Raw genomic sequence first — 27,456 nt, 5'->3', positions numbered from 1 at the left:
GCGGTTGCTGGTATTAATTAACACTTCCTGGAAGGGTGACACATGAGCTTAGTCTGGAAGAATAACTAGGAGCTAGGTGAAGGGACTGGGACAAGGAAGGCATTGCAGATAGAGCAACATGTGTTGTATCTGTCACTCAGTATTTGGCATGTAACAAGTATGCAATATATGGAAGCTTTTACAGACACTGACAGGAGACACAGCATGGGGGATGAAGGGAACTTAAGCAGCTCTGGACCAGCAGTGGGGGATTTGGGGTTTTATCCTGTAGGTGGTAGACAGATGAAAGTTTTAAGAAGGGGAGTAAGATTTTCGCATCAGAGAACTCTGCCTGGCAAATGATGGAGCAAGAGGGACAAGGCTGGAGGCAGGTAGATGAGTTAAGTGGCTGTTGCAAAAGATCAGGTGAGAAATGATGAGGGCCTGAACCAGGTCAGTAGCAGTGGGGATCCAAGGAGGGCAGAGCGAAGGAATATTAAGGTCCGTGCAAAGCCCAGCATCTGGAACAAAGCTTGCACTTATAAATATCCACTGAATGGAGGAGGGAAGGATTCAGAACTGAGGTCGGAGTACTAAATTCCTCACAATATTTTGTGTCTTTCTTCTCCATCACTGAATCTTATTTTTAAATTACAACAAACATGAGTTAGAGGGAATAAAAGCCTAGTATAAATAAGAGACAGTAAAGGAATACCCTGGGACTCTGAGTTCAAGTCCTCATGACCCCCACAAAATCACAAATGAGCACCCTAAAAAAACTACAAATGTGATCACGAAAATGCTGCTATTAGTCTTGGAGGAATTATAACAAAGGAAAGCAGTGGTAAATTCCAAAGAAAGGTAAAAGGTGTATCGTACAAACTGTAAAACTATAACATGAATTTTATTCTTTGTTCACATTCCAGGGCAAATTATAAAACAAGTAGTTTTTAAGAACTTTGAAAGGAAATCAACAATCATTAGCAACCAATAGTTATTCTTTATATCAACCTCCTTTCATATCCTGGTAGAATTACCAGATTAAAAGACAAAAAGAAAATGTAGTAAGGAATTTTATAAAAACCTTTTATTAAACTCCCATAATCTAGAAAAATATAGACTTCTTACTTAGAGGGATTCATAATCACATAAATGAGTGTCTATTATGTACCTTACACATAGACAGTTCTTGGCAAATATTTATCAAATGATTGAGTGAATGATTAACCATTACCAGTTTCCCCAGGCAGTTTGCTCCACATCCTATGTTCTAATAGCACTAAAGTTTATATATATATCACACATCACATTATAATTATTTTTATGTGTCTGTCACTCCCACTAGAACATCATAAAATTCTCCTGCCAGAGTCTTATTCATCATTTGTCCCCAGGGCCCAGCACTGTGCCTAAAATAGCATGGTGCTCAATTAGCATTTGTGAATTAAATAGAAAGAAATAAACAGAACGGATACATTCAAAGCTAAGAAAGGTTGAGAATAAAGTACTAAACTCTCTTTATAAACATTAATATGGAAGAACTAACCCTCCAAAGGAAATATAACCTTGAGCTGGATGAACATAATAAAGAGTTCACCAGTCATTTTGGCAGTGCTCAGACCACATCTGGAGTGATCAGTGCCATATTTTAAGAGGGACCTTGAAAAATTGAGGCCCAAGATACTGAAAAGTATAAAAACAAGCTCCTAGAAAGAATGATTTTAAAACTGAGAAATATATCGTTGAGAAATCTAGAAGAACCAATATGCGAAGCGCTGTTATCATGAAGAATACTCAACTTCATGTGCCTTCAGAGCAAATAACTTGGTAGATGGTATGGGTAGGTTAATTTGATTGCGGTTTGAGAAAAAAATTCCAACAATCACAGTTGCTCACTTATAGAATAAACTGTTTGCAAAGAAGGGATCTCCTTGTCTTCATAAATTTCCAGAAGAGGTCTAAGAAGCATTTAACAATTCACCAGAAGTACTGGGGCATCACAGCAGGCTTTCTTGGGATGGAAGAAAGAAGAGCTGAGGCCACCACCCAGTTTCCTTCAAATGCATGGCTTCCACAGCATTATTCCTTCTAATGCATGATTCTGTTATTGCCTTCAGTTTATATACTTCAAATTTCCATTACATGCACTGTGTACTCTACCTTAAAATTCTTTCTTACTTTTACTTTGACTAAGCTGTTTGGATCTACTTCATTCTATGCAGCGTTTAACTATCAATAGGAATGTTAGCTTTCAATTACTCCTTTCACCAGTAGATGTTGGTTTGTTCAAACTTAAGTGCTCCCCTAGTTTTACAGTTAAATTATTGAGATAAAAAAGCTGTCCTCTTTTCAGAAAAACATGGCATTTAATTGCCATCCTTCATCATACCTCCATCTAAATTTCTTTTCCTGCTTTTCCTCTTCATGTCTAGCTACACTCTAAACAAATGTCACATCTTCAGAATTATCTTCATCAATTAAGCATTTAAATGTCCTTGGTGTAGGCTTTTAAGAACAGAAATATATATATGAGTAGACTAACTCAAAATATGATTGGCTAGATATTATATTTTTATCTGTAATTTCTGTTAGAAACTGACTACTAAGTACAATGTCTTAGACAGCAATTTTTTGTGTGGAATGATTTCCAAACATAGCTGACTTCCTCACATTTTCCTTATGATATCCATTTGAGCAAAGAGAAATAAATATAAATACCATTTCTGAAGAAACTAGACGGAGAACAGAAAAGTAAGCAACCATATTGCAGTGACTAACTGGAATACGAGGCAGAATCCAATTCAATAATATAGAAATAAATCAAGAGTTATAATCGGCTTGTGGTTTATTGGATAACAGTGGATTTAAAGGTCTGAAGGTTTGAGATCTTCTGTTTCAGAAACATAATAGAGCAAATAACTGCCTCCCGTACAGTTCCATGTCACCTTGCTGATCTCCACCAGAGCAGTGCTCAGACGTATATATTCCTAGGAACTGTGTTCTTGTCCACTTTGCAACCCCAAAGTGGACAAGAGCCCCGCCTCATGTAGGGCTTGGAACATTGGAGGTGCTTAATGATTGCTGAATGAATACATGAATAAATAAATGGACCTAGAAGCAGGTCAATGGTATGGTGCATGGTGGTAAGGACGAAACAAGAGCAATAGATGCCTTGATAGTTAAACTAGAACAGAGATGTTAAAAAGTTAATGTCGGCATTGAACTACTGCAAAGACCTGAAGAAAGGAATCTAGAGGAAATCAAATGGCTTTCAGGGAATAAGCAGCAGGTTACTCAATCCCTAGCCTAAGTCCATAAAGTGAAAGCAGTCTGTCTATAAAAAACAAGGAGGCACCGATATGTACCAGGCTTCCATAACATTTGGGCCAGTACTAAAGGAAACAAACTTAAAATTGGTTGTATTTGGAGAGGAATTTGATGAGTACATGCTCTTTAGAGATGGACAAGGACTTACGGTGTCATCTCATCTCACCTCCACAAACCTCCAGATGAGGAAAACTGGACCACAGGGTCTGCGATTTGCCCTACGTCATAATGACATTTTGAGGCAGAACCATGATTAGAATCCAGATTTCCTGTTGCTTGGTTTGGAGGCCCCTTCAATTCTTTACCCATCCTCCAAAAGAGAACCCTGATTACAACTCCTGCTTGACGAGGACCTTAGAGGCTCACCTTTCCCAAGGATCTCAGGATACACTTATACATCAAGGTTTCCTTAAATTTTCCAGAATTACCTGCCAGAATTATCTCACCAAACAGTCCTTTTAACAGACCCTTTGTTTTCCATCACACTCAGTTTTCCTAAGCCTATGTTTATCCCCAAAGCAATATAAAATGTATTTCAAAGTATTTTCTAATGGAGAAATAGAACTGTTCAGTACTATTTTTAGAATAAAATAGGTGTCTCAGTCATGGTTTGAAACTAAGTGCAAACCTCTGGGCTAGGAACTGGGAGCCAGCAGAGGCTCTGCTGGTGATTCTGGAGCTCTGTATGGGTAAATCCCACATCATGCAACTCCCAGCGGGAAGCTGCTAGGACAACCTTGTGACTGTGTATCTGTGTGTGGCTACAGGTGGTGGAGCTCAAGGAATGTGTTATCTCCCCAAATCTCATAACAACATATTTAATCAGGAAGAATTTGAAATTACTCAATTGTATTCCTCATTTTGGCTAAAAGCCACTGAATACTTCAAGTTTACTGCCTTAAAACAAGTATGTGGACTGCAGGAAAGCATGAGGGACACTGGAAAACACAGGTGGAACATGGTCCAGGGGATGGAGTTCCAACCCAGAGTTTCCAAAAGACAAAATGACTCTGTGGGAATAGAATGTTTTGGGTGAAACTTAAGCGGGATTTCTAGTTTCACTCTTCCAGTAATCAGTCAGGATTCAACTATCTTGACCTACAAAGTAAATTACTTATAATTAAAAACTTAGAACTAATCTTGATTAAGGAGTGGATAAGGGCAAAAGAAGCATTGTCAAGAAAGAAACACAAAATGCCCACTACTAAGAAAAAAAATGCAAACTTTTGAGGTAATTTGCTAAAACTTTCATGTTCACTTATTAAGCAAATAGTTTTACTCCATGATCATACAGGTCTTTTAAAGAAAATATCTACCATCACTTTGGAGAACTATTTTTTTTTTCAAAGAAGGAAATGAAAGTTTTTTTTTGTTGTTTGCTTTTGTTTGTTTATTTGTTTGTTTGAGACAGAGTCTCACTCTGCCACCCAGGCTGGGGTGCAGTGGTGTGATCTGGGCTAACTGCAACCTCCGCCTCCCAAGTTCAAGCGATTCTCCTGCCTCAGCCTCCCAAGTAGCTGGGACAACAGGAGCATGCCACCACACCTGGCTAATTTTTGTATTTTTAGTAGAGATGGAGTTTCAATATGTTGGCCAGGCCGGTCTCAAACTCCTGTCCTCAGGTGATCTGCCTGACTCGGCCTCCCAAAGTGCTGGGATTACAGACGTGAGCCACTGCGCATGGCTGAAAGGTGTTTTTATAATAAAATTGCTATAAAATTTTATGCGGTATTATGCTGACATTTAGTTAATGCTATTGTAAAAACTTCTGTCAAGTACTAAACACTTGTCTCATGTTACTACAGTTCATCACAATCATTGAATCTTACAGTTAGAAGACAACTGAGGAAACTGAGGCCTGGGGGACTCATTATTCTAGATAGAGGCCCTGATGCACACTGACACAAGGCACAGTCTTACCAAAACATTAAAACCAGACTTTAAAATACATGAGGTAGTGGATATGTTAATTAGCTTGACTCAGTCATTTCACGATGTGTATGTGTGTGTGTATATATATATATATTTTTTTATATAAACGTACTGTTATACTCCATAAACATATGAAAGAAGTTTTATTTGTCAATTTAAAAATTAATTGAAAAAACACCAAAGTATAAAAGGATTATTATAGGCAAATGTTTGGTTTATGAAAATGAAGTTAGAACCTCTCGTTTCTGCAGTGTTGTGGAATACGTAACATGAAAATCTTCCTGTTAAAATCACCCAGATACATGGGCTGAAATATGGGACACCATTTTTAACATGCATAGCTAAGTTTTTAGAAAAGGAGAAATTACAGGGTTCCAGAAACGACCCAAGAATTGAATACCAGTGAGCACATGAGGTGACACCATGGTGGCCCTGGAAGGAGAGGCTGGCAACAGTGGCTAGTCTTGAGAACCTGGGAGCTTCAGTTCCAGGCTGACTGGAGACAGGAAATAAGGCCTTGGGCTCATGGCAAGATATATTTTTGTCAATAAATATGTATGTGGTGGCCGGGCACGGTGGCTCACGCCTGTAATCACAGCACTTTGGGAGGCCAAGGTGGGCAGATCACGAGGTCAGGAGATTGAGACCATCCTGGCTAACACGGTGAAACTCTATCTCTACTAAAAATACAAAAAAATTGGCTGGGTGTGGTGGTGGGCGCCTGTACTCCCAGCTACTTGGAAGGCTGAAGCAGGAGAATGGCATGAACCCGGGAGGCGGAGGTTGCAGTGAGCCGAGATGGCGCCACTGCACTCCAGCCTGGGCAACAGAGGCGAGGCTCCGTCTAAAAAAAAAAAATATATATATATATATATATATGAAAATAAAAATAAAAATAAAAATTAAGTAAATAAATATATATGTGGTAAAAATATGAAGGGACATGAAAAAGTTCATGGAAAAATGGGATTAAAAGATGAAAATTTTAAAAATGCAAACTTTATTTCTCAATATAAGCTCTATCAAGGTCAAGACACTTTTGCAAGTGATGATTTCAGCCATTTAGTCAATCCCTAAAGAACTGAGGGTCCGGGGAATTTGACCATGTTAATGCAGTCTTCTTTACATTAGTAACTGAAGAAAAAATGGGTGTTCTTTACAGATTTTTTTAAGATTAGGAAAGAAAGAAACAAGTAAAAAATCAGAAGGAGCCAAATCTGGACTGTAAGGTAAATGCCTAATGATTTTCTATAAAAACTAAAAAAATTGCCCTTGTTTGATGAGTGGAATGAGCAGGAGCATTGCCATGGTAGGAAAGGGCTCTCTAGTGAAGCTTTCCCAGGCACTTTTCTGCTAAAGTTTTGGCTAATGTTCTGAAAACACTTTCATAATTGACAGGTATTATTGTTCTTTGCCCCTCCAGAAAGTCAACAAGCAAAATGGCCTGAACATCCCAAAAAACTGTTGCCATGACCTCTGCTGTTGACTGGTCTGCTTTTGCTTTCACTGGACCACTTCCACCTTTTGGTAGCCATTGTTTCTTTTCTTTTTTTTTTTTTTTTGAGACAGAGTCTCACTCTGTTGGCCAAGCTAGAGTACAGTGGCACGATCTCGGCTCACTGCAACCTCCGCCTCCCGAATTCAAGTGATTTTCGTGCCTTGGTCTCCCGAGTAGCTGGGATTACTGGCGTGAGCCAACAGGCCCAGCTAATTTTTGTATTTTTAGTAGAGACAGGGTTTCACCATGTTGGCCAGGCTGGTCTGAAACTCCTGACCTCAAATGATGAACCCACCTCAGCCTCCCAAAGTGCTGGGATTACAGGCGTGAGCCACCGCGCCTGGCCGGTAGCCACTGCTTTGTGTTTTGTGTTTAGAATCAACTGATAAAATTCATCCTCTTAAAATTCTTTGAAGAAATGCTTGAAGATCTCGATGCCACTTGTTTAAAATTTCCATTGAAAGCTCTACTCTTGTCTGCAGCAGATCAGGGTGTAATGGTTTTGGCACCATCAAGTGGAAAGTTTGCTCAACTTTAATCTTTCAGTCAGAATTGTGTAAGCTGTGTAAGAGGAATCAGTTGAAATGTCTATGGTGTTGGCTATTGTTTGTGCTGTTAATCGTTGGTCGTATCCAATTAGGGCATGAATAGGATTAATTGTTTTTCTTCACAAATTGATGTGGATGGTCTGCTGTTGTAGGCTTTATCTTTGACTTTGTCTTGTCTCTTCTTAAAACAAATTACCCATTTGTAAACTGTTGATTTGTTTGGAGGCATTATCCTCATAAACTTTTCATAAAGCATCAATGATTTAACCCTTCTTCCACTCAAGCTTCAGTATATATTTGATGTTTGTTCTTGCTTCGTTTTAGCAGAATTCATGTTGGTCTGACAGGGGCTCTTTTCAAACTGATGCCTTATCCTTCTTAGTGTGTCAAAATCTGAAATCCATGCATAGTTTTTTTCATAATACGCATTTTCCATGTACTTTTTAAAGCCCTCTTGTATAAAAAACACTTCATAGGAATAAAGTATACCAATGTCAGGAGACAATGGTTATTTCTTGGGAGGAGTAATGGGGAAAGGATGGGGATAGAAATTTAGCTGTATATGTGAGGTGAGGTTTACTTTCTTAAATATTAGCATTTTTCATTTTGAGGGCTGGTGTACAGCTATCTATTGTAATATTTTTTATTTTTGGAGGCTTTATAATTTTTTTTAATTTAAAGAAAAAAACTAAAGCTAAAAAAAATCACAAATAAGAGAAATTTATTTTATACATTAAAGGGAAAGACATAGCCATTCTTGGGAGAATCAAGGAAGTTGGTACCCCGACCCAGTGATAAAGATCTTGGAGGTCTATGAGGGAATTGACAGGTTTTTTAATTTTTTTTTTCTTTTTGAGACGGAGTCTCGCTCTGTCACCAGGCTGGAGTGCAGTGGCACAATCTCAGCTCACTGTAACCTCCACCTCCCGTGTTCAAGCGATTCCCCTGCCTCAGCCTCCCGAGTAGCTGGGAGTACAGGCATACGCCACCAAGCCCGGCTAATTTTTTGTATTTTTGTAAAGATGAGGTTTCAACATGTTGGCCAGGATGGTCTCGATTTCCTGACCTTGTGGTCTGCCCACCTTGGCCTCCCAAAGTGCTGGGATTACAGGCGTGAACCACCGTGCCCGGCCAACAGGTTTTTTCTAATCAACGTTCAGGCTTTATAAAATCGAAGGTGCAGTTCAAATAATGGAAGAGTGGAAGATCAAAAAGAAATGCTCTACAGGAAGCTCAGCATTGAGGGAAATCCTTGAATATGAAATAACAATAGAGTAAGGAGGTGTCTTGAGCAGATCAGCATACAGTGAGCTGGGAGTGTTGTTGTTATTGTTGTTTTTTAGTCTTGGCTTTTCAAGAGTTCTCATCCAGCATATGCAGTATGTAACAGCATTTTACTGAGTCACATACACGCATGTGCATGCACATGCACAGACACACACGAACACACAGAGCCCAACTGGAGTACGCTAGCTCTAAGGCAAGGGACAAATTAGGATTCTAGGATTCCTATCAGGCTGTAATTTCTATTTTATTCCAAGTTAGTCTTCTAAAAAGATTTCTAGGCAGTCCTTTGGAAGCCAAGTGAGAGTTTCAAAATAAATTTCACATGTTTTAAAAAATGGCAGGATCTACTAAAAGACAATACTTCAAAATCCCCATGTCACAAAATCTGTGTCTATTTATGTGTTCTATAATGATAATCTACCTAGGGGTACAAAATAAACCAGTATGAAAAAAATGAGACTACCCAAAGAAGGAACTAAGGTGTCAACAAGTGGGAAATAACTCATCAGGTCTGTAAGGAATTCCAGAAAGCAATCAGAAATACTGGTTCTTTCCCTTTCTACTGTATTTCTAATGAGTTCCTGCCACACCTTATTCCTATTTTTCCTGCTGCTCTTTTGCTTTTGGGTAAGGTTATGCTTCCTGGTACTTCTCTCCCCCATCTTCTTACCTATTTTATATCTCTTACTCAAGGCACTGTTTGGCCACAGGTGATCTCTGGATTTTCCCCCATGTGAGTACTTCTTACTGATCGCCTTACACCTGAGCAATTATGTATAAAGCACCAGGCAAGGTAAATCACTCTGTCCTCATTTTACATGAGAAACTGAAGCTATGAGAGGTTAAGTCACTTGTCTAAGGCCAGACAGTATGCAAATGATAGATACAAGCCCAAATATTTCTGATTCTAAAGTGTGTGCTCTCTACTATACTTATGCCTTCATTTAACAAATATTTAGTCAGCACCTACCATGTGCCAAGTACTGTGCTAAGTGCTTGACACACAGTGTTGAACATGAAAACAAAAATAGAAATGATCCCTACCCTCATCCAGGCAGCAGTCTGCTCTCTGAAATGTTTCAGAAAGCCTCAGTGTAAAATGGCTCTGGAGCCGCCTATGCCAGAAAGCAGACATCAGTGACACTAGCTGATGTTTTAATTCCTGAGATTTCCAGCGTAAAGTCCTCCAGAACCACCAAAACAATGTAGGCAAGGTTTTCACACTGGGGCTTCTCACTCTCTTCCACACAAACCTTTCATGATATCATGGTCCCTTTTTGACAATATCTGACTTTCACTTGTGACTATGATGGACACTAGTTTTCTCCAGACTTTTTCTGTATTATAATGTGAAATAAACTATGGGTTCTTCCTCAGACTGTACTCCGGGTTGTTGGATCTGGGGCATTTCCCCAAGGCAGATTACCCAGCTAATGAAGGTCAACTCAAGGACTCATCACAATCAGTCTTTATTTCTTCATACAGCACCTCTAGAAATTATAGAAATAGTGTTGAATGTCTGGGCTCTGGATTCTTTTATGGTTCAATAATTAGCGTGGCTTTTATTCTGAAATTCCCTTATGAAAAGTGAAGGAAAAGTCACAAAAATTCCCCATACACACAAATATTTTCATCACAATATTGTTAGAGAGAAACAAATGTCCAATAGCAGGTACTTGGCTACAGATATCAACTGACATGGAATATTATCACACCATTAACTATTATGGTTATGGAGACAATGCAGTAATGCAAGTATGAATATAATATAGTGTTAATATAAATATTATATATACATATACAGGAAATAAGAATATACTTTAAATGTGAAAAAAATAATTGAAGAAAATGAACCAAAATATTTACAGAGTTGTATTAAGAATTATGTGGTTTTTTTCTCTACTAGCACTAAGAGTATAGTAAAAGACAGATTTGTAGCTATTCCTTCAGCCTTCGTGATTTCAACACATTTTTATAATAAGCAGCCACATAACTTCAAGTGTAGCCTGACTGTAAAGGGCCCAACAAATCAAAGGTTGAAATCTGCCTGCATAGTGCTGTCTTGGTCATTTTAACTCTCTTTGCCTCCATTTTCTTATCCACAGAACAAAGAAAATAAAGATATCTATCTCAAAGGTTTATTTGAAGGATTAGATGAGTGAATATTACTAAGAAGCCAACCACCGTGCCTAGCACACGGAAAGAAGTTGGTGAGAGTTAGCTGCTACTCGTGTATACACATGGCAGTATGCCATTTACAGATCAGGATGCAATCATTCATTCATCTGTCCATGTATTCATTTAACACATGCTCACTGAGTCCTGCCTAGGTGCCAGACAATATTCTAGGTGTTCTTAATAACAAGGCAAATTAGGTGGTACTTATCCTCAAGGACCTCACAGTCTAATGAGGGACACAGGCAAATGACTAGAACGAAGATTAGAATGAACCGTAGAACCAAGGTTGGCAGAGGATGCTAGGGAGTACTTTGAAGGAGACTTAACTCAGCTTGGATCCCAAGGCATCTTCCCAGAAGGGCTCACACCTAAGCCATGTTTGGAAAGAGTCTTGGAGTTAATTAGGACAAGGAAGGCATTGGTGGAACAGGGAAGGAGGAAGGACTGCACCGAGTGGGGAAAGGCACCCGAAGGTGGTGAAGCGCATGAGTCTGGGAAGTCAGCAATCACCTAGATGGCACCTGTGTCAATTACATCAGGACTTCATGAGCAATCTTATCATCTGAGCCAGGCGTTTTATGAGATGAGGCTTTACAAGGCAAAATTATTATCTGTGTCTGTGCATGTCCACGTGTCATCTCTTAGAAATGCAGTCCTATGCTGTTCTCGAGTCAAATCTCTGAATAATACAATATCACATGTTAAAATAGATTGAGGCATCACCCAGTGAACAGCTGTGTCTTCTAGCTATCAGGACTTTGCCGAACAAAAATATCTCCATGTGAGTAAGAATGAATTATAATAAGAATTCCATTCGTATTTTGTCATTTTTATTGTACCAAAAAATACATCTTTGTTGCTTTCTCTATAGGAGGTGACATTTTGCTGACATATTTGGCTAGTTCACAAGATAAGAAATAAGACTCAGGATATGTATCACAGCAAAAGGATGAGGAGAAAAAAACTAGATGATTCTACTTGAAATTTTTATAGCTTCTGTTCTTCTTGAAAATAATTCAAAACATAAAACAAATCAAATACACCACTGTGGAAAATTCCATTTCTTGGTGGTGTGGGAGGGTGGGGTGTGACACAGAGGAAAGAGCCCAGGGTACGCTTGTACTAACTGCTCACATCACTCCCTGGCTGGAGGCCTGAATTATCCCAAATTCTGAGCTTTCACATTTATAAACCAATAGATTTTTATCCTATCAGAATGGAATATCTGCATACATAATTACCATCTTTTAAAATTTGATGCACAGATCATAACTGTTGTATTATTTATTAAGAGTTAAATTATCCTGATTATTCTAAAAATAATGTTACTAGAATAGGTTTTAAAATTGCTCATTTCATTCTTTAAAAGCTACATTATGATTTGTTAAGTTAGATATACAGTCCATATGAAACAGCAGTTGCATGAAAACTTACATTCCCTAGTATTGATAGCAGTGTGAATCTTAGCCTATGCAAGCATAATTTTATAAAACGGTCAGTGCCTTAATGGGGAAAAGGGGGCTATTTGAAATTCCTTTTTCAATTTTCCTTTCATAAACTCTACATACAACATTTAAACTGTCATCATGAATGCACATATATATTTACATGGCTGTAAATCTGTCAAATTAGAGCCATTTGGAGAAGATTCTCACAGAATTTTTAAAAGGTCTCAGAGTTGATAACAAAACATTGGCTCGAGAGCTAGGAGACTGAAATTATTTTTATCACTTTACCCCAAATTTATTGAATAGCCTGGAGCCAACCAGAGTGCAAAAAGTGACCTTGCACACTGCCCAATTTAAGGGGAATGTTCTGGGAATCAGATAATAATTTTAAGATGCTTGGGACAGCTGGTTTGAGAGAGATAAACAAAAATGCAAACAGCTCCTTATATAGAACCTAATGTGTATTATTACTGAAGCACAGGAGTTAAAAAAAAACCCAAAGATTTAAAAGATTGTTTTGTGCTTTCCCTATTCTTCATTTCAGTGAGTAGCATGATCATCCAATAAACTGCATAATCTAGATACGTTGGTCAGAGGTAGATATATTTAAAAAAAGAAATTAGCATTTATTAGTTACCTACTATCTACTAGGCACTTAAATGTGTTATCCTTTTAGCCTTCACAACCATCCTATTTTATAGATGATGAAACTGAAGTTCACAAAGGCTAAGTAACTTATCTAAAATCACAGAGTTAATGGAACCTATTCGTCTATTTCTCTATTCCATATCTCTTCCATCTTCACATCCCTGGCCAATGCTTCCAATAGACTATTGAATCTTTGAATTGCACCTTCTGAGTATTTCTTGAGTATGTACCACTGTCTTAGTTTAAGCCTTTACCATTTCTCGCCTAATCTAATAAGTGAGGAGTTTCTAATGGTTTCTTTGGTTCTGAAGTTTATTATTCTTTTTGTACAAGAGTATTTAGTATTAAGAGTTATTTTATTCTAAACACAAAACTGTTTATGTCATTCTCATTACATATCTTTCTTTATCCCTGATTTATGAGTTACTTATGAGCAAGGGTAATATCAGCAAGATAGCAGACTAGAAGCTATAGGCCCTCATTTCCCTATAGAAACACTATATAAAGAGAAACCCAGGGACCAACGTAGCCTTGTAGGAACTCTAGAAACCAGTTAAGAAGCTGCAGCAACCAAGTGAGTACCTAATTCAAAACAAAAAACAAAAGAACACCAAACTTTTGAGTCCCATTGTTTTGACAACAGGAGGTTTTGTCACCTTACTCCCCAACATAGCACGGTATACCACCCAGTCCCACTTCCTCTCTCAGGGAAGAAGAAAAAGAGTGGAACTTGCTTGCAATCTTATGGCTTGTCTGGCAGCTGTCCAAGGGACTGGTTTCTGTTTGACCTGACTAGGAGCACTGAAGGGAATAGTAGCATAACTTAAATATCAATTGAAGGCTGCTGAAAGTAGTGGCAGGAGTACTGGGTTTTGAGCTGCAAGGAGATTGCACCTGTGGGCAAAATATTATGGGCAGAGGAATACAATATAACATCTAAGGCCCTGAGAAGAAGCAGAGTGAGACTCTGGGAGAAATTAAGACATTTAAAGCATCTGTGTATAGAGGGAAATTGGAGGGGAAAGCACATGTGCCAGCCCTTGGAAGAGACATTTCCAGAAAAAATCTGAAAGGACCTTGAGATATCATGAGAGGCTGATTATTGGAGGTCTTCCCTTGCATAGAGCCAGTCTGCAAAGACCGGGAGAGGAGGCTGTTCTTTCAAATGCCCAATTTTCAACGAAAGGTCACAAGGCATACAAAAAAGAGGGAAACATGGTCCACTCAAAGGAACAAACTAAATCTCAAGAAACTGACTCTAAAGGAAACACAGGCCTTGGATTTAACAAAAACTTTAAAACAACTGTCTTAAATATGCTAAATGAGCTAAAGAAGAACACAGACAAGCAACTAAATAAAATCAAGAAAACGATGCATGAACAAAATGAGACCGTCAATGAAGTTTTTAAAAGAACCAAACAAAAATTGTAGAGTTGAAAAACACAATAACTGAGATGAAAAACTTGGTAGAGGCTGGGTGCAGTGGCTCATGCCTGTAATCCCAGCACTTTGGGAGGCTGAGGCAGGTGGATCACAAGGTCATGAGTCTGAGACCAGTGTGGCCAACATGGTGAAACCCCATCTCTACTAAAGATACAAAAAAAAAATTAGCCGGGCGTGGTGGCGCATGCCTGTAATCCCAGCTACTTGGGAGGCTGAGGCAGGAGAATCACTTGAACCTGGGAGGTGGAGGTTGCAGTGAGCCAAGATCGCGCCATTGCACTCTAGCCTGGGTGACAGGGAAAGACTCCGTCTCAAAAAAAAAAAAAAAAAAAGGAAAAATTATTGCTAGAGGGGTTCAACGGTAGGTTTGAACATGCAGAAGAATGAGTAAACCTGATGATAGGTTATTTGAAATTATTATCTGATTAAGAAAAGAAAAAGGAGTGAAGAAAAATAAACAGAAACAAAGGAATTTATGGGACACCATCAAGTGGACTAATATAGGCATTATGAGAGTTCCAGAAGGAGAACAGATAGAGAAAAAAGACAGAGAGCTTGTTTGATGAAATAACAACTGTAATCCCCGTGGTGACCACTAGGAAAATAGAATATACAATAAGAAAATGAGAAGGCAATCAAAACATGTCACTACAAAAAAAATCAAGTAAACACAAAAGAAGAAAGGCAAAAGGAAATGAGGGACAAATAGCTATAAGGTTTACAAAACACAAATAACAAAATGGCAATAGCAAGTCTTTATCAGCAATTGCTTTAATTTTAAATAAATTAAACTCCCTAATTAAAAGACATAGATTAGCATAATGGATTTATAAAAAACTGAATCCAACTATATGATGAGACTCATCTTAGATCTAGGAGGGACACACAGGTTGAATGTGAAAGAATGAGAATAGCTACTCTCTGCAAATAGCTTCAAAAAGAGAGCAGTGGTGGCTATATTAATACTAGACAAAAAAAGACTTTAAATCAAAAAGTGTTATAAGAGACAAAAAAGCACATCCCAAAATATAAAAGGATCAATCCACACCACCCCCCCCAAAAATATAAACATATATGTACCAAACAACAGAGCTCCAAAAAATATGAAGCAAACACTGATGGAACTGAAGGAAAAAACAGTTAGCTCTATAACAATAGTAGGAGACTTCAACACTTATGAGCCAGATCTAGACCAGTGCTTGGCAGGTTAATAGGTACTCAAAAAGTGTTTGCAGAATGAATAAATGATTTATTGCGTGATTCTATGAATTACAGTCATGAGGAGAAAAATGTGGAGCAAAGATCAGAACAATAAAAATTACAAGTATTACTAACACAAAAATGAAGATTAGATAAGGAAAGATGATCTTAGTCGGTGATGGAAAGGTCAAAATTAGTATTCAGGGACTCCTTGGAAGAAGTATTCGTTTTTAAAGATATTTAGAGAGATAAATAAAACATCACACTTAAAAATAGCATCCATGGGCTGGGCATAATGGTTTATGCCTATAATTCTAGCACTTTGTGGAACCAAGGTGGGAGGATCACCTGAGGCCAGGAGTCAAGACCAGCCCAGGCAACATAGTGAGACCCCATCTCTACAAAAAAAAAAAAAAAACCAGCGTGGTAGTGCACAGCTGTAGTCCCAGCTACTCAGGAGGCTGAGGTGGGTGGATCACTTGAGCCCAGGAGCTTGTGGCTGCAGTAAGCTACAATTGTGCCACTGTACCCTAGCCTAGGTGACAGAGCAAGACCCTGTCTCTAAAAAAAAGAAAAAGAAAAATTGTGCACATGGCTTATATGTTTCTGGGTATTATCCCTATTGTATCTACACATTGATATATAATACTAATAATTTAAATGTGAAAGTAACATAGGCATAAATAATTGTAATGGGAAGCACAGTAGTTGCTGTTAGGTGTTGAAGGCTACCTAACTCCAAAGATTTAGTGTAAGCAGAGCCTTCAGGTGCTCCTGCAGAAAAACCTAACTGGGCTTCACTTCTTTGAATGACTGTTTAACCTCATACAAGTGAAAGTGGCTTCAGATAGAACTTTTCCAGTTCACTGCAGTCACCCTTGGAAACTGCAGCATGCATAAACAAAACTTCGGAGACTGGGAATTCCTTGATAAGAAAGGAAGTCAAAGTCAGTAAAATTAAAAGGGTTTGTATAGCATTTTCATGGGGCCTTTACTACTTCACTTTTGGCAGATACACCTGGGTGTCTGGAAGAAGCTATTGATGAAAACAAATAACGATTAAATCCTTCTGTGGGCTGATTAGTGTTGTTGTAACAACAACAAATATTGTTTCGCATGAGCAAAAATGGTAACTCCAAATGTGGCCAGACATAAAGAAATTGTGGCAAAAGTCACAAGAGAGGTCAGGAGAGAAAGTGTGAGTGGATGAAGATGAAGGCACTCCCCTTGTCAGAAAACAAAGCATCAGTCTGTTAGCACTATCTTTACACAAAAATATCTAGTATTTGATAGCATGACAGTGTGACTACAGTCAATAGTAATTTAATTGTGTGTTTAAAAATAACTAAAAGAGTATAACTGGATTGTTTATAACACAAAGGATAAATGTTTGAGGTGAAAGATACCTCGTTTACCCTGATGTGATTATTACACATCGTATGCCCATATCAAAACATCTCATATACCCCATAAATATAAACATATACTATGTACCCACAACAATTAAAATTTTTTTAAAAAGAAACTTTTCCCCTATCGTAGTGTCCACAATCACAGTGGATCTTCATGTCTTTATCTCATTTCTTGTTCTCTGGTAAACAGAAAGATTCCTGTTTAATTGATAAAGAACCCAAGGGTCACAGTTCACACAATTAGTAGACTTTTGTTCTCCAGATCCAAGAGATTTTGTTCTTTTCTATCACTACATTTTGTTTTTCTTTTAAAATTTACATAATTAAATAGCTAGGTTATTCTATATGTATTTACTTTGGAGTTCTCATATGTTGCCACGACTCTTTTTCTATATAATGAATATTGGGTAAATTCCCCTTAAAGAAATAAATCACAAAACAGATTAAACATTTAAGTAGGAGCACTTTTTTTTTACATTCCCCAGTAAAAATTAAAAGTAAACTAATTTATTTCTTCTAAGTAAATAAACACAAATATTACAACTGGAAATAGGCAATAACACTAAAACTCTGGGGCTGGAAACATTTGCAATTAGCCCAGGAGGATTTCTTTACAGATAACCAAACTGACCAGAGAGGTCAGGTCACGTCATTAGTTATAAAGCCTGGATGATGAAGCCCAGGTCCTAGAGTATTTTCAAAAACAATGACTACTTCATCTTTAGAAAAAAATACAGCTCACTCTGCAAGCAATCTATCTCTAAAAAGGAACATATTTTTAAATAAGAAAAAGAAAAAGTAATGTTTGATATTCATAGCTAATTATCTTTATTCTAGTCACCCAGAGCACAACCAAGCCTTCAGAACATGGCATCACCCCACCTGGGATTAAAAGTGGCACCACACCCCAAATGATTAATGTAGAAATACATATTTGATTACAAACATGACAAGTCAGGAAGGCTAGACCAGCCAGGAATAGGTATGGGAGCAACTGCTATTAAATATTTAAACAGCACTGATGTACAATAAGTACAACGTGCCAAACATGTAAAGTCTTTGGCCTAAGGAGTTTGCTGTCAGCTGTAAAGCTGGTTATTCCAGAGATATCTGTTATGTTGCTTCATTTGGTAAACAATCCATTCCATACATCAAAGAGCCATCGTTCAATAAGCTTTCTTAGGGTTAAGAATTTACACCCAATTATTTAATGCAAAATTTGTATATACTTGTCACCATATTAATAATTTTAGGAAATTCACTTTTATTTTATGACAAGTTTAAGATTATCTCTCTTTGTTGAGTCTCTTTTCATCCTTTGTATTTTATTCTTCTATATTGTTGCACAAAACACAATTTTGCAACTATGGCATACATAATGACCCAGCAAAACTAAAGTGAATTAGAAAGTTTTGATGTTGTAAATCTGTGTTAGACAAGAGAAACTGTCATATAATCATAGCCAACAATATATGCAGAAGCAAGATAAATTGGTAAATAATACTGACTCAAAAACATTATGCAACTTGATTGGCACATGAAAAGCCTATATCATCTTTATCCAAAATATAGTAAGGAAAAGAGAAGTGAAAACAGTGATGCTGCCTTTGATGGAAAATGATTTTATTTAGCTCAGGTGAGGTACACAGGATATTGTATATTTCTCACTTACATAAATCTGTGTAGGACTCGAAGTAGTTAATAAGACAACAGGGATATCTTAGAGCAAAAGTAAAATAGCAAGAATCCAAGTGATAAGGGCTTGGAGAGAAGAGAGAAAAATAACATAAAATTAATACTAAGGAAGACTATTGTTTCTTAGAAAATGATTTAGTTCTAAGCATGTTTCCAATGGCTAAGATAGAGCAGGCAGTTCAGACAGATAGGCTAAATATTTACTCATTCATTCATTCATTCATTCATTCATTCATTCTTCATTTATGTGATACCGTTTTCTATCTTCAGAAGGCTTGGAGCCTGGGTTGGGGGTGGCAATACCAATACATATGTACAGACTTAAACACCATAATACCATGATGTGCAAAGACCTGTGGAACAAAAGGCAGAATACAACTATATCATGTGGGGGTGGGAGTGTGAGGGACAGTTTGAGAGATATGATGACATTTGAGCTTAGCCTTGGAATAGAATATGAGTCAGAGACAAGCAAGGTGGGCAAATGAGGAAGGCTGTATGAGAGCATAACGCCACTGGAATGCCATGAGGGTCAGAGAGCAGTCCATGGTGTGGTGTGACTGGAGTAGTGTGCAGAGAAGGATAAGGACCAGGAAAGAAAGCCTTCCATCTGTGCATGGGGCCAGACTGGGAGGGCTCCTGAGTCTTCAATGCCATGCTGAAGAATGTGGGCTTGATTCCGAAAAAAGCTTAAACATGAGAGAGACACTATCAAGAAAAAAAAAAAAAAAGGCAGATTGTTACAGAAAATCTACCAGTGGATGAGAGAACTACTTCAGGAATGCAGTTCTAGACTCCAGGAGTCTTTAGGATGGTAGACATTCCTGGGATCAGCTATTATTTTTATCCCAACTTAGAAGGAAGAATCCAGGGCACACTAGGTGGGTAAATTATTAGTTAGATTCACACACTATTAATGGAAGGAGGAGAATATAACATAGTTATGGAGATGAGGGGCATCAGCATTTCCTGAGCACCCACTGTGGGCAGAAATCACTGGATACATGTGTCAAGCAAGGAAAGGAAAAAAAAAGAAAACTTAGCTCTTCTATTCAAAGAGCTAATAATTAAGACAGAAAAATGACAGAAGCGTGCCAAGAGACAGTAAACTTCTTAGGAATAATACAGATATTTATTTATTCACACAAGAGTTGATAACTTCCTGAAAAGCATATATCCCATTTTTATAAAATGAATAATTTAAAATGCATTTATATAAGGAAATTTATCAATTCATAGTATGGATAATTTATACACTTGATAATGACCCTCCAATCAGTTTTCTGATTTTTTGTAATTAAATTATTTTTCAAAAAGGACAAAGCTATAATGTAAAATGAGTTGCAAAAAAGCTACCCTCATTGAGTAATGCTGTTACTCAAATTAACATATGAACTTATCACAAACTATTAATTAATAAAAATATAAAATAATGTGGAACTCTGCTAACAAGATAGTCTTGCTCACTGATCCTTTAAGTTCCCTGGGTTGTCCCCAAACAAGCTTTATCTTCTATGTCCCTTAACTAAACCCAGTCACTGTGCCTGTTCAAGTGAATACAACCATTTTCATAGCAAGAGAAATCCTCTTAAGACAGGAGAAATATGAGTCTTATCCCTTCCTAATGAGTGTACCAAAGTTTTAATTGATAGAGCTTCTAAAAAGAGCATGGTCTTTGGGAAGCAAGACAGTCTGAGCAACAGGATGATGGAGGGATGTTTAACTCCAATCACCATGCATATTTTCCAGGGCTCTGTTTGGACTAAGGTTTACCGTATATGCAAAAGAGAAAAAGAATGCTCTCTGGACTCCAACTGCCTTCTGTAGAGGATGAGTCTTGTTAGACTACAGAGTTTCTCAAAGAATAAGCTGAAGATCCCTCTAACAGAATCAAATCATGACTATTAAAAATACATATTCCTCAGCCAACCCCAAACCTGATAAACCAGCATCTGAAATTTTAACAAGATTTGCAGATGGTTCTCATGGACGATAACCATGGGCTGAAACGGAGCAGTCTCAGGTGGTCCTTTGGTTTATGAGGGGTACCTTGATTGGTTTCAGATGTGCAATGATAGGTCTGAAGAAGGGCTTGGGAGTAAGGCTGGAAAGAGCAGATATGCTCTATATGATCGAGGAAGAAGAAAATAAAATTCTGGGGACATTACGGTAAAAAGAAATTTGAAAGGAAAGATGGAAGAGAAGGAAAAAAGAGCCATCTTGATGGCCAGAGGTTGAATACTGGTAGAACACGCTTTAAGAAATCTTGAAGGGGAGGGTGGTTGAGAGGGCTTTTCAAGAATAGGGCCCTCTGCTGTTAAATCAAAGTTGTTTGTGCTGAATGAATATCTACTTCTGGAATTCTTTTTGTCTCTCCAGACATCCAGTAGAATCCACTACACATACAGAGGCTTTTATGATTGGGTTGAGTTTTTATTTGCAGAAATCAAGGCAAGAAGGTGAACTTCATTTCTGAACCCACACACAGTACAGAATAGAGACAATATCAGGGAAAAAAAATCATAAATGACCAAAAAAGGAAAAACAAACAAACAAAACATTCACAGGAGCAGAAACTTAAGCACAAGGACCCATGTCCCTGAAAAGTTATAAAAATCTTTGGATTGAGCCTGAGACTATGTATGGAATGGAAGCTTGACCAATCTACTTAAATTTTAAGAGCAAAGTGCTCCCAGATGCCATGTGGGTTATATGAAGTCATATGATCTTTTCCTTCTACTACTCAACAAAACAAACAAAAAACAAATAAAATGACCTTCTACATATTCAAACTCTTGTGCTTAGGAGAAATTTGGCTTTGTATTTGTTTTTAAAATTTGCTTTATTAGAATCTTTTTTCCAAGGCAATGATTACTTCTAACATCTCTCTTTAGAGGTGTAGTACTTACAGTTAGACACCTTTTTAAGCTGAGGACCACATAAAATAATAGGGTGACATCTTTTTCAGGGACTAAATTGAGCCCTGACAACCTACAAAAGGGGACCCACTTCCCACAAATGAGTAAAGTATTTTACCCATGACAGATGCAGGCCCCCAGCTGCTCCACAAGCATATTTAGGCCAAGTCTACTGTTTCCATTCACTGCCCCTTTAATTAGAGGTTTCTTAATTGATTTTTAAATAAGAATTTGGTTATTATCTGTGTGGGAAAAATGATGTACTTTATTGTTCAACTACTAAGATACATAGTAGTAATGCTGCTTTTGGTTACAATTTTTTTTAACATGAGAATGGAATAAACTTCAGATAATATTTGGTAAAGGAGAACTTAAAGCTAAGAAGTTGCAATTTTTCACCCAGTTTCAAATTTGTTCTCTTAACTTTTAACAGATTGTTTTCCATATGCCTCAGTTTCCTCATTGTGAAATGGGAGTAGTAACAAATCTCAGTCTGTGAGGATGGTGATCATTTAGTAGACCCTTACCTTTCAAAAGGAATATTTCCTGAGACATATTCCTCAAAAAGGAATGTTTAGGATCCTGGTTTTCTCCTGGATCACATCTCTGAGGAGAATCACATTTCCTGTGTGTTTCCTTCAGCTAAAGCTATAATACCTTGAACTAAAATCTCCTCTTTTGCACCTAATGGCTATTTTCATCAAAGAAAGACTTTTTCTCTCTTAAAGACAGACTGCAAAATAAAACCAGTTGAGGTCTTGATGCTGTGCACTAGGCTAAGGCTCACCTGTGAGTAAGTGTCTCACCAAGTCTGACTGACATGTATTTTTTAATATTTCCAATCTCTACACACCAGCCCTGCCCACCAATATCTGGTGCACAGCAGAGGGCATGTGGGTATTTAATAAACACAGGTTGATGCATGGATTGCTGGCCTCTGGACCCACAGGAAGGTGTGGGTATCATTTTCTTCTCACTTTTCATGCATACAAAAATGACCCAGAGGTTCTTAAACTAGGTTTCTGTGATGATCTCATGAAGGATGATGCTATAGAACATTATGGGAATCAGAAGACCCTCCATGTCAACTGTCTTTGTAGGTCTACAGTTTTTCATCTGTAAAATGAGTGCACTGAATTTGATGTTCTCTATGATTTCTTTCAGATCCACAATTCATTGATTCTTTGATTCTCCACTGTGCTCACTGCCAAGTGAGTTATTTTCTTGTCTAAGTTCTTCAACAGCATAACCACCATGCACTTTTTGAAGCTTGATCTATAAACAAAAAATAGTAAATCCCCAAGAATCAATCTTGGCACATCTTATGTAAGATTAATAATTAGGAGGGAAAATAAGAAGGAAACTTTTGAGGAAATGCCATAGGCTTTCCAAGATGCCCTATCATTGATTAAAATAACAACAACAACAAACTGAAATAGCTCATTGATGTCCAGGCTTGGCAAGATCCAAGCTTGAAGAATCTATGTGACTTAAAAAAAAACCAACATGTAATTCTATAATTCTGATAATTAAAATATTTTAAAAGTGGAGTATACATCTCATCTAATCATATTCCTTAAAAGCTGACTACAGAAATGTTGCCACTGGGATGAAATTCACGGCATTTCAAATGTTATAACTTTTATAGAAAGTCCTAAACAATACCATGGTTCTATTACGCAGCATTTAAATAGATGTTATGTGCCACTCCATTCAGCAATGAGTAACATGCAGCAATGTGGCACACTGAGGTTAGAATTGCAGAGTACAAGAGATTAGGGGTTCATAAACATTCCGGTTCGGGGTTGGGGCAAAATTCTAGTCAGCTGGTTAATGTGCATTTTGTGTACAACTTTTACGTATTTATCTATTTCATAGCATTTGTGAATCCCAAACTTCCACATTTAAAAGAAACAAAATCATAAATTGCTGCTTTGCTATAGCTCCTGAAAGAATGTAGTGAATTTTTGAGCAAATTTTTATCTACTTCTACACACCGTATTTTCACACATAATGAAAGTAACTCACAACGCTGGACTTCTATCTGAACATCAAAATGGCATATATTGGCATAATGTCTACCTCTGCTGCCCAACTACAACAGAGCTAGATCCTAACTTAATTTTAGAGCAATAAGAGGTAGACTGCCCTAGGGAGGGCTTTCAAGGAGAAGTGCAACAGAAGGAGTAGCCAGCAACTCTTAAGAGCCTAAATCTCTCTCTCCCTGTCTCGTTCTCCACTTCTACCCCAGCCAACATTCCTATAAAACCTCCAAAGGCAGCAGTTGGTTAGAGATAAAAGAGTCTGTTGTTGTTTTGGGGGGAGAATGAAACAGAAACCTTCGATTCTTAGTATCTCATTTCATTCAATCTTCTGTTAATTCATCATTATTTTCAATGTTTGGGAAACTTCAAAGAACATTTTATTTTATTTTACTTTATTCATTTATTTTTTGAAATGAAGTCTTGCTCTGTCACCCAGGCTGGAGTGCAGTGGCACAGTCTTGGCTCACTGCAACCTCTGCCTCGTGGGTTCAAGCGATTCTCTTGCCTCTGCCTCTCAAGTGGCTGGGGATTATAGGTGCCTGCCTCCACGCCCAGCTAATTTTTGTATTTTTAGTAGAGACAAGGTTTTGCCATGTTTGCCAGGCTGGTCTTGAACTCCTGACCTCAGGTGATCAGCCTACCTTGGCCTCCCAAAGTGCTGGGATTACATGTGTGAGCCACTGTGCCCATCCCAAAGAACCTTTTAAAGAAGGAACCCTTACTCATCAAATCGGCAGTGACTCACTCATACTTCCCTTCCTTTTAACCACCTAGGTGACATTTAAGGAACATCCTCATTTCCCACAGGCAAGCACCAAACCCAGTTTCTTATCTGCAGTTTATCAGTTATCTAGCCCTGTGTGTATCAATCAACTTTTCAAAATAAAAACTACTTCACACTTTACCTGCTGGAAGATATGTCTGTGGATATAGGTGCCACATTACTTTATTTCTGCTGTTTTTTTCTCCTCCTTCCTCCTCTTTCCTCTTCTTCCTTCCTTTTTTTCTTTTCTTTCTTTCTCTCTCTCTTTCTTTCTCCTTCGTTCCTTCTCTCTCTCTCTCCCTTCCCCTTCCCCCTTCCCCCCCCTTCTCCTCCTCCTCCTCCTCCTTCTTCTTCTCTCTCTCTCTCTCTGCTAAGCATGTTATTTCTGGCATGGAGTTTTCTTTCTCTCCTTCCACCACCCCTATTTGTGCAGATTTTGAGTTTTCATTCTCAGTAGCCTCTTGAAGGAAATCATTCTTGCCCATTTCCCTTCCTCCCACACACCTGTTTGTGCATGTGGGAATGCCTGGTGTGGAAATCAGGAAGTGATATATTGCCAATAAAATGGCTTCTATCATTACTATAAATATTAACTTAAGCATAGTTAAGCATACAGTTTTCAGTCACCTACTTTTTGTTGAAGAACTGAACAGCCTGAGTATATTTGAAACAGCAAATTTCTTTCTAATTTAGCAGAAAATAAGAAAAAATACAAGGCCATAACTTTGCAATGTTTATAGTTTTCCAAAACTGCCTTGCCTTTTGCTTAAATAATTATATAGTGATTCATGGCATCCTTATTATAAATAATCACATTTCGAGAATATTTCTTTTGAGAAGTTTCCAGATTGCTATTTGTTTCATATGGATGTGATTCAGTAACAAAAGAAAATATGTAGCTATAGTTTACCCTAATTCTGAGTAATGAAGTTTCTGTGCAGCACTCAGTATCACCGATGATATTCATTAACTCTTCTTCATTAAACATTTCTATATTTTATAATATCACTTGTATTGCTGAGAGCTTTTATTTTTAAAAACCTTGAAATGTTTCTCATTCATCCAACTTACTCTAATCAGCTGCCTCTAACAGGCACTGTTACCATTTTAAAAAATTCATTGTTGCATGTTCTCACTCACCTGTGGGAGCCCCCCCAAAATTTGAGCTAATGAAAGTAGAAAGTAGGATTGGGGGTATTAGAGGTTGGGAAGGGCAAGGGGGAGGGAAGGATGGGGACAGGTTGGTCTACAGATATAAAATTACAGCTAGATAGGAGAAATGAGTTCTGGTGTTCTGTAGCACTGTAGGGTGAATGTGGTTAATTATAACTTATTGTACATTCTCATAAAGCCAAAGCTGGGTGTGGTGGCTCAGGCCTGTAATCCCAGCACTTTGGGAGGCTGAGGCGGGTGGATCATCTGAGGTCAGGAGTTCGAGACCAGCCTGACCAACATGGTGAAACCCCATCTCTACCAAAAATACAAAAATTACCTGGGTGTGGTGGCGTGCACCTGTAATCCCAGCTACTTGAGAGGCAGAGGCAGGAGAATCACTTGAACCCAGGAGGCGGAGGTTGCAGTGAGCCGAGATCGCGTCATTGCACTCCAGCCTGAGTGATAAGAATGAAACTCCATCTCAAAAAAAAAAAAAAAAGCTAGAAGAGAGAATTCTAAATGTTTGCAACACAGAGAAATGATAAATGTTTGAGGTGATGGATATGCTAATTACCCTGATTTGATAAGTACTCATTGTATATATGTATGGAAATATTACTCTGTATCCCATAAATATGGACAATTATTATATGTCAACTAAAAATAAAAGGAAAAAAAAAAGATGGTTGAGAGGCACAGAGCGAGTCCTAATATTTTACCCTATGGTGTGAGCAGGATTTAGAACAAAGACCGTAATATGGGTGTGTTTGGACCTCTGCACTCTGCAGTTCTGGTTTTTACAGTTATGAGTGGGGACACAGAGGCACTTTGCATATGATGAAACTCAAATTACAGGTTCCTCTCTTGCCAGAGGATACACTAAACTTCGAGGGTGGTAGTGGTTCGGTGGGTACGTGGAAGGGGACTGGATTGCAAGGGGAAGCAACAGAGGCCTGCCAGGCATAGCTGCCTCCTGCTTCTTACACGTGAAACTTAGAATAGTTTACAAATAAACTTTGATCTTTGAAGATCTTTTCCACTTTCTTTAAGTCAGTAGTTCTTGACCAGGGGATGGGACAAACATCAGATGAACCTGGGAAAATGTTCACACTGCAGTTAGATGCCTGGCCCAGTGTAGACTTGGTAAATCACATCTCTTGGCCAGTGCCTGTGGATTCTGGAAAACCTCCTCCAGAAATTCAGATTTGCACAATCGTTTGAAAACAAAAGCCCTAAATTGGTAAGTTAATATTCCTTTTGTTATGCAGGGGCTCCAATGTACTCTCAAAAAACCAGAAACTGTTCCTGAGTTGGGACTTGAGGAGGGATATTTGACTTATGACCGTTTGCCACTTAGCTGTTTTTTAGAGGGTGGAGAACAGACATAAATTACAAAAAGCATACAAACCCCCAACTAAGAAACCCTGATGTGGAGGACACCTAAGGCCCCTGGGACTTTCCTGGAGGAAAATACATCATCGCCAATTAGGGATTCTCTACCAGATGACATAGTGTCAGTATTGCCATTAGCTGGTGCAATAGGGAAGCTTAAATACTGATGTCAATGAAGCAGGAAAACCCAAATTAAAGCACTCTGCTCTCCTAGCAAAAAATTAGATAGGAAAGCAGATTACGGTGTATCAGTGTCTTAACAATTGTTGAGTCCTTGTACCGTGTTTTGCACCCAATACACGTGCAACAACATAGTTTAGATTTTTGTTGAATAGATGTAGTCTTTCTTAGGTATACCTTTCATTTATCCTTCGGCATCTATTTTGATACTTAAAACCTAAAAATAGTGTATCTTGAAATTGCATCTTTCTTGCTTATAAAAATCAGTTACTCTAAAGCTTCATTCAGTATTAATTATTCATTAAGATGACTTTAGTCTGTCTTAAGTGTCAAGGTGGGAGAGAAGTTATTTGATAGCTGAGAGAACACACCAATAAATCTAATCTAGTGACAAAAATACACATCTTC

The 27,456-nt window shown here is 38.0% G+C and overlaps 1 protein-coding gene across 1 annotated transcript in view; it reads right to left on the bottom strand.

Moving 5' to 3' along the window:
* Positions 1 to 27,456, bottom strand: part of FRY (FRY microtubule binding protein) — a 451,440-nt gene that overhangs the window by 316,056 nt on the left and 107,928 nt on the right. The gene's annotated exons all lie outside the window — the stretch shown is intronic.

Source organism: Gorilla gorilla, chromosome 14 (assembly GCF_029281585.2).
Source record: "Gorilla gorilla gorilla isolate KB3781 chromosome 14, NHGRI_mGorGor1-v2.1_pri, whole genome shotgun sequence".
Lineage (NCBI taxonomy): Eukaryota > Metazoa > Chordata > Mammalia > Primates > Hominidae > Gorilla > Gorilla gorilla.
This window is presented reverse-complemented; position numbering and strand designations above follow the sequence as displayed.